The 11,729-nt window shown below is 56.7% G+C and overlaps 1 protein-coding gene across 1 annotated transcript in view; it reads left to right on the top strand.

The window, feature by feature from the left end:
- Positions 1 to 270: 270 nt before the first annotated feature.
- The window catches only part of Chst3 (carbohydrate sulfotransferase 3), a 35,682-nt gene continuing 24,223 nt past the window's right edge, over positions 271 to 11,729 (top strand). The window contains exon 1 of the mRNA XM_004846234.4: positions 271 to 600. The gene's annotated coding sequence lies outside the window, so the exon portion shown is untranslated. The remainder of the gene's footprint in view (positions 601 to 11,729) is intronic.

Here is an 11,729-nt window from a genome sequence, read left to right as displayed (position 1 = left end):
CTGGGGGGCTCTGGGCGAGGCCTCTCCCCGTACCTCCCCACCCGGGGCCGGGCTCCTCCCAGACTCCCGGGAGGGGTGCGGGTCGGGAACAAAGGCCCACTGAGGGTCCTGGGGAGCGCGGCCCCCGGGGGCGGGGCGGTCCTCTCCCCCACGCTCCTCCCCTCCGTCCCCGAGGTCCGGCGGGCGCGAGTCCCCGGCGTCCCCAACTTCGCCAGCGGTGCCCAAGTTGCCGGGCGCGCAGGGGTTTGAGCGGGGTGGGGTGAGGCGGGGAGGAGGAGCAGGAGAAGGCGGGGCTCCCGGGCGCCTTGGAAGCGGTTCAGGAATCCTCCGTCGACGCGGGCCGCTGGCCGGCTCGGCCACCGCGGGGAGGACCGGGGCGAGGACCGGTCGCCGAGCCGCGCAGGACGGCGCCCGCCTGGCGCCGCTTCCCCCGGCGAGAGGACCCGCGGCCGCGCCGCCCCCTCCGCCCTCCTCCCCCGAGCCGCCCGGGGAGCGCGCGCAGCCCGGCGCAGAGCCCGAGTCGCGAGCGGATGCGGCCCGCGCTGGACGCCAGCGGGGCATATCGGATCCGCCTGGGTCGGAGGAGGTTCGGCGGTCGGGGTAAGTGGGGCACCGGGTCCCGGAACCGCGTCCTGGGTCGGGGGAGGCGGCTCTGCCGCGCCTTGTGAGTCCTAGCGCGCGCGCCAAACTTTGGAAGAAGAGAACGATCGAGGGAGTTCCCGGCTCAGGGAAAACCTCACGCTGCACCCACATCCCTCGGCACCCCGATTTCTATCCTCCAGGCACACGCGTTTCCTCCACAGACGCCGCGCGTACTGAGCGCGGAGCTTCGCGCGCGCCTCCCCCACCACGCGCCTGCCACCCACTCAGATGCACTCGTGGGAGCACTGGGCTTGGGGCGTTGAAATCAGGCTTGTCTTTGGGCCTCTGCGTTAATATACGGTCTTTGTCTGCGGCCCCCGCAGCCCTCCTGTAAGAGGGGACCCCCCCATCCCCCAAAGTGCCCCAGGTAGGGGCCAGGCCTCCTGGGCTTCGTAGAGTGACAGCCCGAGGCCGAGAAGTGGGGAGGAGAACCAGACGTTGCAGCTGGTCCTGGAGGTTCTACAGGAGGCTCTAGGGTGGAAACTCAGGGTGTCTTGTCTGGGCGATGTGTCTGGGTGTGCGCAGCCCTTCCGGAGGCGAGGCCGGCGACAGGAGACAGTGATTCATAAACTCTAGGCGGCTGCTGGGCGCTAGAAGCGGACTGGAAACTCAGGCCCGCGGCGCTGCGCCGCACAGGACCGGGTGGCGGTGGTGACAGGGCCTTGGAAGGAAGCAGAGACCCTTCCCCCTAGCGGATGTACTTCCTCAGGGACCTCAGGACACCGGAGATCCCAGCCTGAGGATCCCTGGAGAGGAGGAATGGCTGTCCGGAAGACCGTTAAGGTCCTTTCACCTAAGGCTGTGTTTGATTTCCCCGGGTCCCGTGCAGTGCCCGGCACAGGCGGTACTGGGTGAGGAGTGACAGGCACCAGTGGTTAGGATGTAATCAGGACTCATCGTGAGCCCGGCAGGTGGGCCTCAGCGGTGGGAGGAACCGGTCTTCCGGGGAGGAGAGGAAGGGTCCTCATCCATTTGGGGCTGGAGCCTCACCTTTACCCCCTTCCCCAGGGCATCAGGAAGAGTTCCCTTTCTGCATCTGGCTGCACTGGGGGCTGGGGACCCAGTGTGCTGTTTGGCATATCGGGGGTCTCAGAATGACTCCAGGTCTGTAGCAGGGTCTATTGCTTTGGGCTCACCTGCCCTGCCCGCTTTAGGGGAGCTGAGTGGGTCGCTGGGTGGTGAGGGTGGACATCTCAGGCTCGGGAGCTGGGCAGCTGCTGCTCTTCCCGGCTCCTGGTGGCCTGGCTGGAGATGAGGCCCCTGGATGGTCTAAGAGCTGTGCCCTCCAGCAGGCACTTGGCTCTGAGATGGCAGCAGGTGGAGGGGTGGTCACTGTCCCCGAACTATCACAGGGGTTCTTCACTGCCAGCTGGCACAAGTTTTCCCAAGGAACAGAAACGTCCCCTGCCCCTGGAACTCAGACTGCCAGTATTTTTAGGATTGAGAATGAGCAGATATGGGGCAGCATGGGCATGTCATCAAAATGACACATGTCACTCCCTGCACCTATCCCCTCCCACCCTGATGAGATACCACATAGATTTCAAGTTTCTGAATGCTGGAATTAGCAAAGCACGTAGGCTGTGCCAAGGACTGTGGCCCTGGATGAGAGAGGGGGTGGTCTGGGCTTGGACACCCCCAATGTCATTTTGTTTTGTTTTTTGAGACAGGGTCTCACTATGTAGTTCAGGCTGGACTTGAAGTCACTGTGTAGCCCAGGATGGCCTTGAACTGACAGTGATCCTCCTGTCTCAGCCTCCTGAGTGCTGGGATCACAGGTATGCACCACCACATCTGACTCACCACCTCCAATTTTCGGTGGAACTGTGGAGGCAGTTCCTTCCACCCATCATCTTTCCTCCTCCATTGTGCCTTCTGGGAATCAGGAACGCTACAGATATGACCTCATCCAGCCGTTACTGTACATCCCTATGAGTGCAGCATCTCATCTCCCTTCTGCAGATGAGGAAACTGAGGCTCAGAGAAGTTAAGTACTTTTTTCAAAGGCACACAGCTGATGAGAGACAAAGCTGTAATTGAACCTGGAGAGTATGACTCCATACCAGCGGTCTGTAAGGTCCCTGCTAGTTCTCCATGGCGACCAGGAAGCAACCCAGGTGCTGCTTACTAACATGGTCCTGTGGCTTCCACCCCAGCCCTGTGTTTCCACACACCCTGCCCAGCCTGGCTCACACCAAGGGCTGTGGTACCAGCCTGCTGGAGCGTCCGTGTGGAGCTGGGGCCAGGAGACAGTGGGGGCTCTGGTGACTGAGGGAGATGGTGGAGGTGACTCACTGCTCATCTGAGAAGGGGACAGAGCTGCCACTTGTGACCCTACCTGGGTGGGGAAGAATTGCCAGCTATCCATCCACAAATGGGTCACTGTCTTCCTTTCTTTTTTTGTGTGGGTACCAGGGATCGAACTCAGGACCTTGCCTTGCCAGGCAGGCGCAGCACCATTGAGCTAAATCCCCAGCCCCTGTCTTCCTTTCCTTAGAAGAGTCAGTTACTTGGAAAATTAGCCCCCACCTGCCACTTCCGGTTGTCACTGACTTGATGAATCTAAGGGGTCATTTCACAGCTGTCTTGTGTCCTGGAGAGCTGGTGATCAGAAGACAGAGGGAGCAGAGCCAGGGAGGTCCGGGAAGATGAGAGCCACATGGCTTGGCTGGTCCTTCACACCCGAGTCGTCTGGTCCCCATTGTACACAGGAGGAGATGCAGCCAGAGAGGGACAGTGGGTGGCCAGGGTTGGTGTGTATGCTCCACTGCCAAGGCCCGAGTGGGTCACCCCCTGCCCAGCTCATTGCATCTACCACAGAGCCTCTGATATAGGCATCCATAGTAGAAAAATCAGCAGCCGGGCATGGTAGCACGTACTGTCATCCCAGTCTCTGGGCAGCTGAGGCAGGAGGATCTCAAGTCTGAGCCCTGGTAGTTCTAGCACCTCTGCTGGGGAGTCACAGTGCAGGAGAGAGCACATCTGAAGGCATCCTGGCTAGGAGACAGGCACAGAAACAGGTCCTCTTTGTCCCTTATCAGAAAGGATTTCTATTATCTGTTCTCTGGATAGGATGTGGCTTGCCCTTCCCCAAGCGTGTGGATTCCACAGCTGGGAGTGGGGTGGTCCTAGGAGGCCTGGACAGTTTCTTCTGCCTTCGATCTCCATCCCCCAAGTCTGGCTGGCTGCTCCTGGTCCCCTGCCTGGGTGTCGGGGGGCAGGCACTGGAGCCCCCAGCTCGGTAACTCCACATCTCCAGCCCCCTCTCTCCTCCTCCACACCCCTCACCTCCGTACGAAGATGGCTGTGTGCTGAGGGACTGTGGCTTTCCCTGGGACCTGGGATCTTATCACTGGGACTGGGGAGAACTCTATGAAAAGGATTTGGAGAAAGGTGTGGAAAGTACATTCCAGTTCCCAGCTCAGCCTCCCTGAAGGCAGCAAATAAAGAACCACCTCAGGCCCAAGCTGGGATGCTGTGATTTGTCCTCCCCGCCATACCTGGCCCCTCCTCCTTGACTGTGGGAACCTCAAAAATCAGGACACCCCCACCCCCCAGCCCACCAGTCCTCCTGCAGCATGGGTGGCTGCAGGAGGGGGGTCATGTGGCAGGAAAGTGCACCCCAGATGGATGGGTAAGTACCAAGCCGCCTCGCTCCTGGAAAGCAGGTTGGGGGCAGGTTTGACTTCGATGGTGGAGAATCTGGGGCTTAGCTGCAGTTTTATGGCAGCCGAGGAAGCTCTGCTTCCGAACATCGTTTTAGAGTGGATGGACCAAAGCTGGTTTTCTGGACCTTCTCTGTCTCCTACCTGCAAAGAAACCCTCAAAACCAACGTATTCGGGACCTATGTAGGCTTCCTGCGGTAGCAAAAATTTGAGTTGCTTTGCTTTTGGTGGGAGCCCTATCAGCTCAGGCAGGGGTGGTGACAGTGTGAGGTCACATTGGTAGATTCACAAATCTCGGAGCGCTCTGTTTCTGTGATAGGAGGCAAAGTCCCCATTCTTTAATAATGAAGCTTACCTGGAGGTGAACTCCAGACCCAGCATGCAGTGAAGAGCAGGAGATGGATCTCCAGGGGGTGACACTGTGTGCCGCTGTGCCCAGCTGGGTCTGCAAACTGGAAACCCCTGGGATCTGGGAGAGGGCTCTGCCCAAGGGTCCCGGGGACTGCCACATCTCCTGCCACTGAGGCTGGGGTGCCGGACGTGTGGGAGCATGGGTCCAGGAAGGGCTGGTGGGCCGCGCTGCATAGCCGCTTCCACAGACCGCCATGCAGATTGTGGTGGGCAACAATGCACAAATACACATGCACACCCAGCTATGGCCTCCACACAAATATTTCAAGTCAACAGCCAGGCACGTTGATACACACTGAAACAGCATTGATAGGCACAAAGGTCTGCACACACACAGATCCACAAACACAAGGACACACTCAAAAGCAAATTATGCAGTGGTATGAATACAAATTCAAAAGCTAGAATGCCCCGGGCACTGCTATGTGGCCAGTTACTTAGTCTCTCTGGGCTGCAGTTTCCTAATCTGTAAGAGGGAAAGGGTAACAGCAACCTACCATGTTTGACAGTTGGAAGCTAAATATGTAAGGAGCTTGGCAGTGACAGCTAGTCGTGTGTTCTCGCACATACAAGAGCATTCCATGCACATGCTCTGCCCTGGCACATCACAGACCTCGAGAGTGGGATCAGTACTTCACATGTATTCTCCAAGATGTATGGCAGTCCCATTGCTAGACTAATTAGAATTTATTAGGAAGATAATCTGGAGCCAGGCCTGGTGTTCCATGCCTGTAATTTCAGCACTGGGGAGGCTGAGGCAGGAGGATCTGCAGGAGTCCAAGGCCACCCTGGGTTATGCAGTGAGTTCAAGACCAGCCTGAACCTTTATTGAGACCCTGTCTCAAAAAATAAAATAAAAACAACAAAAAAGATAATCTCATCTTCCCTCAGGAAGCTCATTGTTTTGTTTCTATAACTAAAATGACAGCTTATTTTTTTCAAAATTTTTTATTCGTACCTTTTTGCAGTATATGATTACATTCATCGTGGGGAGTTAGTACAGAAACATAACACATCTTAATCCATTCCACTTCCCTTCCCATTCCCTCCCTCACTCCCTCCACGTCTTGGTCCCCTTCCCATTTGCAAAAGATCTGTCTCCCTGTTTCCTACTATCTTCCTTTTATTTTGCCTTTTAAATTATTTATACTTTGGGTTTCTCATACAAGAGAAATCATGTGATACTTAAGCTTGTGTGTCTGATTTATTTCACTTATCATTATGGCCTCAAGGTGCATCCATTTTGCTGCGAATGACTCAAGTTTATCCTGCTTTATGGCAGACTAGCACTCTGTTGTGTGTAAATACCACATTTTCTTTATCCATTCGTCCATTGCAGGAAGCTGCTTTAAGACAGTGTGGGCACTGACTCCCCAAGAGTTATAAGAGTCTCTTTAGCACAAGGAGGTCTGGGGAGCCCACATGTCAGCCGAGGAGCCCTCCAGACTCTGAGGAGGGGTCTGGTTCAGAGGGCCCAGCAGGTAGGTGCTCGCCTGCCACTCCTGCAGGCTGCTGGGCTTTGCGCACCCCGGGCCGCCCCAGCCTCCCAGTCCCGGGGAGCAACCCTGGCTCTCCTAATGCCTCTTTTCCCTGCGCTCCAGCTGTGCTGCCATGTGGGGCTCTGGAAAGCGCTAAGGGGCCTGAGCCAAAGTAGCACTATCTGAGGAAATGTTTTCAAAACAAACCAGGCCACCCCCTGGCTGTGACCGTGCTGATTTTCAGCAAGAAATTTCACAACTCCAACCACATGGGTGGGGCGGCGTGCCCAGCTCTCTTCTAGGGACAGACAAGCCTGAGCAGCACCAGACCTTCCGGTTGAGGATAGCTGCTTGTGTTGAGATCAGAAACCTAGAGTGTGTGAGTCACTGGGGGATGCTGTCCTCCGCAGAGAGAAAAACTGAGGTCAAGATCTTGGCTTATTTTCATCTGAGATGCTGTTTCTCTTTCATAGTCTTCCTCTTTTTTTTGAAACAGGGTCTCACTATGTAGTTCAGGCTGGCCTTGAACTCACTTCATAGCCCAGATGATCCTCCTGCCTCAGCCTCCGGAGTGCTGGGATTACAGCCAGACACCACCACACCAGCAAGCCTCTCCCTTTACCAGCCCTCGCCTGCACTCAGCATCCCCAGCTCCAAGGGCCATGTTGCCAGAGGCCAGAGCCTGCCCTCTAGTGTTTCCAGCCCCGGGGCCAGCTCTTTCCCCTTGGCTCTAGTGTCACCTGCTCCTGCTGAAAGTCTGCTGGTGGCCTCCTCCGGGCTGGCTGGGCATCCCCCTCAGTGCATGTGACCTACCCAGCCATGTGGCAGCTGCTGGTTCTTCGGTCTGTGGTTGTTACTGCGCCGTGAGCCCTGGGAGGGGAGGATGCATCTGCCTGGGTCACAGTGAGTGAGCTGTATAGATGGAGGCAGGACCCCCAGGAGCTGCTGGCCAGATGGTGGGATAGGAACAGGGCAGGACCCTCCAGGATGCTCCTGCTGGGGGAGCCCCAAGCCTGGGGAGGGCATGGGAGCCATGGTGAAGGGCAAGGTGGCTGCTGTGGGCCAGGGGAGGCAAAGTCTGGGCTCCTGGGGATCAGCCTGGAGCCCTCTGGAGGCCCTTACTGTCACCTGGCCTGCAGCTTGGGTGCCCCTCTGCATTATGGGGGCTGGTGGCCGCCACACCCTGGAACCTCTGCTCAACCAGGCAGCATGGGCTTCCCGGTCCTGTCCCTCCTGTGGGCACTGGCACAGCCTCTCCAGGGGCCTGGTGGGGGGACGGTGTGGAGTTGGTTTGACTCCAGCCTCCACCACAAGGGTCCTCACTGCAGTGGGGCCCTTGGCATCACCTGTCCTGGTACGGCAGCCTGAGCCTGTGGACATCAAGCAGGTGGTCTGGGGATGGCAGGAGGCACTTCCTGCCAGAGAGGAGAGGAGACTTGGGTACCAGGGAGCCCACAGAGTTGGACCTGAGAGGGGCTTTTTGGATACTTTGTGAAGGGAGCAGCCAGAGATCTGGGGAGAGGGGTGGTGAGTAGTCCGGCTGGGTGACCTGGGACTGGTAGAATGCACGCAGAAGAGAAAGGGATGAAGGAGGACAGGGTCTGGGTACGAATGCGGGCCCCGGAGCCAGGCTGCCTGCACGGGAATCCCTGCTGTCCTATACTGTCTGTGCGACAGTGGCAGAGTTACCTAACCTCTCTGTTCCTCCATTTTCTCACTAGCTGTGCTTACGTGTTTCTATACAAGTTCTTAGAGCAGTCAGTGCCTAGCATACGGCACCAAGAAGGGTGAGCTATTTTCTATACTAGTATGTGGGAGGGGGGGCGAGTGCTGGGTTTTAAAGACTATATATAAATTTTAGTACACTTAGAGAAGTAAAAAAAAAATTTTTTTTTTGAGACAAGGTCTCACTTTGTAATTCGAGCTGGCCTTGAACTGGTGGAGATTCTCCTGTCTCAGCCTCCTGAGTGCTGGGATAACAGTGCACCACCACGCCAGGCTAGAAAAGTGAATTGGGACGAGATCACAGAGGCCCCTGAATGCCCTGCTTTGCATTTGCTGAGCACCTGGTGGGTGCCGAGTGCAAGTATAGACATTCTCACTAAGCCCCATCCAGCCTGCAAGCCATTGGCAGTATCTCCATTTACAGAGGAGGAGACCAAGGCCCGGAGAGGGGGAAGAATCTGCCCAAGGCCACACGGCGGGGAGGGGTCCGTGGCAGGAAGGACACCCAGGGCTGTGTGGCACTCGGGTCTTGCCTCAAAGTGGAGGTTGGAGAGCTGCTGCCCAGGCAGCTGGGAGCAGATCATGGGTGCTGTAGCCATGTGCATCCCTGGGGCAGGAGGACAGGCAATGGGGACGGGAGAGGTGCCAGGTCAGCCTGGAGGGCACAGCACACAGCTCACCATTCATAGCCGGTCAGCCACTGAGTCATCTGGGGAACACATGACATCACTGAGTCACTGGCTGCCGCCCGCCTGCTGCTGCCCTCTGTGGGCCCAGGTCCTGCACTGGGACTCTCGCCCCAGGTGGCAGGGCCCTACGGGCTCCCCTGCTTCCTGCCCTGGGTCCCCTCCCCAGCTGCTGTTCCCTACCTGCCTGCCCCACCTGGGTTCTCCTAAGCCTCTACAGACTCTTTCACCATCTGTGTGATCCATGACAGTGCTCCTATTTGACAGATGCCAACATGAGGCCCAGAGAGGGTAGGCGACTTGTCCTTGGTCATACAGCCAGAACCCAGACCCCTGGCTGCCTGACTGCAGATGTACTCTTAGCCGCTCTGCTGTCCAAGCACTGCCACAGCAGGTGGGGTCCGCCAGCTTCTGCCGGCTCACTGAGGCGCAGACAGGAGCTCAGCAGTTTCCATCACAGGTGCAGTCCCTGCCCGGGCTTCCGGCAGGCTGTGGGTCCATGCAGGAGGTGTCAGAGTGCCCAGCTTCCTTGGCCTGTGAGTTTCTTTAAACCTCTCCTGACGCTCCTGTGTGAAAGGGGCTCGGGACTCCCACGGCTCCCGCCTGGGCCTGGGGGCCAGACCTGGAAGAGGCGCATGAGTCAACCCCAGATAGGTGCCAGCTGCCTTGGCCCAGTCCGTGGGCACCAATGCCAGGCTGCTGCAGCTGCTGCTGCCCTCGCCAAGCAGTCGGGAAGGCAGAAAGGCACCCTCTCGGCCACTGCTGGATTGGGCCCAGTTTCCAGGGGAGGACACTGAGGCTGGGAGTGGATTGCTGGCTGCCTGAGGTCCAGCGGCTGGAAGGAAGAGGAGGAGGGGGCTGGGGAGGGGTGCGAGGACAGGACTAGTCACTTGCTGAGGTCGGAGCCATCTCCTCTGACCCAGAGCCGCCTGGCCACCAGTCCTCTCCTGCCTTGCACTTGGGATTCATTCTGCAGTCATGGTTGCCTGTGTGTTCAGGGCAGATGATTGGGTGGAAAGAGAAGAAAGCTCTCACCTTCCTGAGCAATGAGTGTTCGTTTTCCCCAGAGCACCTCTGAACCCATCAGTGCCTCCCCAGCCTTGTGGGCAGGCGCCTTCTTCCGGGGGTCCTGTACCACTCTGGCCCTGGCAGCCTCCACCAGAACTGGCCCAGCCGTCACCCAGCCCGCAACACTCTGCAACCACTCCTGATGCACGGTTGACATGCGGTCACCCCAGGGATCTGCCACGTCCTTAAGGGCCCAGCCAAGTTACTGTTAGACAAGGCCTAGTTCTGCTCGAAGCCCCTCAGCTGCAGGCAGGTGGGTCCTCCTGGCCCCAACCCTTGGGGGCTTTGGAGGGTGGTCTGTCCTTTCCCATGGGAGAGAGGCAGAGCCCAAACCAGTCCCCCCCACTTCAGCCCATCTCGCAGTAATAGTTTCTGGACATTTGTCACTTTCCTTGCAGAGAAAGTGTACTTGTCTTAGAGCCTGGGGCGGGGGTAGTTTCTCATTGCACCTAAACTTTCTTGTGGTAAAAGATTTTGCCTTTGCCCCTGTACTTAAATGCAGAGTTCTGTTAAAATGACCTCCAACCAAGTTCGATCCCCGGTACCAAAAAAAAAAAAGAAAAAGAAAAATGACCTCCAAAACAGGAGAGCCTAAACTCCAAAGAACCTTGCCTCTACCTCCAGGTAGAAAACTGGGACCTACTTTTTATTTTATTGTTAGTTTTATTAAATTTTATAACATAAGTAATACATGTTCATGGTATAAAGTTTAAAAGGTACAAAAAATACGTTGCTAATTCTCTTTCCCGTGCCTGGTTCAGACACCCAGAGGCAACCATTAATAGCAGTTTCATGTGTGTAAGCAGCTCTTAAATTGTCCAGTTTTATTTTTTATTTTACCTTAGTTAATTAACTTGGTGTGTAAGAGGTGCTGGAGATCAAACCCAGGGCCTTGTGCATGCTAGGCAAGTGCTCTACCACTGAGCTAAGTCCCTGTCCAGTTTTAAAGGAATTCAAACTCTACTGGACTCCCTGTTCTATTCTTAGATAAACTTGAGGCACAATCTGGAAAAGAATCTGGCCTGAGCTGGGTTTGGTGGCTCATGCCTGCAATCCCAGCACTCAGGAGGCTGAGGCAGGAGAATCACCACAAGTTTGAGGACAGCACATACGCACACACACACCCGCTTGCCTTGCAGGGCAGGGGCCACCGCTGGGGTTCAGAGCCTGGTAAGTGATCTGGCCCCATGGGCTGCCTCTTGGCCACACTGCTCATTCAGAGCTCTTGAAGCCTGACTTTTAAAAACAGCCCCCACACACTGGCTCTGAGCCCCTTGGGGAGAAAGAGGTCTGTAGATACTGGTAGTCCCACGCCCTCGTCAATTACACTGCTCTGGGCCAGGCACCCGCCCCCCAGTTTACAGGGACTGTCCCATTTCAGCCATCCTCATTGGCAAGGGAGGAACGAGCCCAGGTCACACCACAGAAAGGCTCAGCCGGGCTGGGAACCTCCACGCACTTCAGGCTGCAGCCACTGCCACGGGTTCCTAACCCAACACTGCCGGGCTTCCCCAGAGGGTGCCCTGGGCTCAGCGGTGCCCTCCCTTCCTCTGTAGGCGACCTCTCCTTCCCCAGGCTTATCTGAATGGAGGCTGGCCACATCCCGGCAGGACGCTTCCAGCTCACACAGCTGTTGTGGGTGCTGGTGGTGCTGTATGGGAGGCGCCATGGGGAGCAGCCTGTGGCAAGCACGGGCGGGGGGGGGGGGTCTGGTCACACCAGAGGACGCCATCTTTAAAACAGTGATCAAAAATATGGTGAATGCTGCTGCCGAGTGCCACCCAATGGGACAGGCTCATAAAAGATGACAGTCTGTCCTTGTCCACCTTGTTCCCTGGATCTGGGACCGTGGGACTTCTGACTCTTCCTCAAAATTAAAATGACCATGAAAGGTAAATGATTTAAATTGCTTGAGGATATCAAAGCAGCCACAACAGCACAACTAGAGACACTCATGAAAGAGGACTTCCAGAACTGCTTCAGAAGGTGGCAAGAACGATGGGATAAGTGTGCTGGAAGTGAGGGGGAGTTAATGGCAAGGTGTCTTTCACTC

Source organism: Heterocephalus glaber, unplaced genomic scaffold (genome assembly GCF_053883595.1).
Source record: "Heterocephalus glaber isolate CG9 unplaced genomic scaffold, H.glaber_assembly_v1.0 deba00001497, whole genome shotgun sequence".
Lineage (NCBI taxonomy): Eukaryota > Metazoa > Chordata > Mammalia > Rodentia > Bathyergidae > Heterocephalus > Heterocephalus glaber.
This window is presented reverse-complemented; position numbering and strand designations above follow the sequence as displayed.